This window comes from Penaeus monodon, chromosome 28 (assembly GCF_015228065.2).
Source record: "Penaeus monodon isolate SGIC_2016 chromosome 28, NSTDA_Pmon_1, whole genome shotgun sequence".
Lineage (NCBI taxonomy): Eukaryota > Metazoa > Arthropoda > Malacostraca > Decapoda > Penaeidae > Penaeus > Penaeus monodon.
The window spans coordinates 17880708-17881016 of NC_051413.1; positions in this window are offsets into that span (position 1 = coordinate 17880708).

Consider the following 309-nt stretch of genomic DNA (forward strand, 5'->3'; position numbering starts at 1 on the left):
GGTTAAACAGAATAAAAATCAATTTCTGTGTATGATAAAGTATAATACTATACCAGAAATAAGGATTCTTGTTTAAGAATGAAAACAAAAAAATACCACTACTTGCGTATGATAATGCATAATGATATACAAAAAAGATTCTATCTCTCTTGGTAGTAAAAAAGGTATTTAAGTCTTCCTCCACTACATAAAAATTTGTATGGTAAAAATATGATCCGAAACCTCATAAGAAAAACAAGGGCGTCATTTCATCTTTCGCTTGGGGAGGGAGCAAAGGGGGCGAGCGAAGTGAGCACGGTTAGCTGGGGA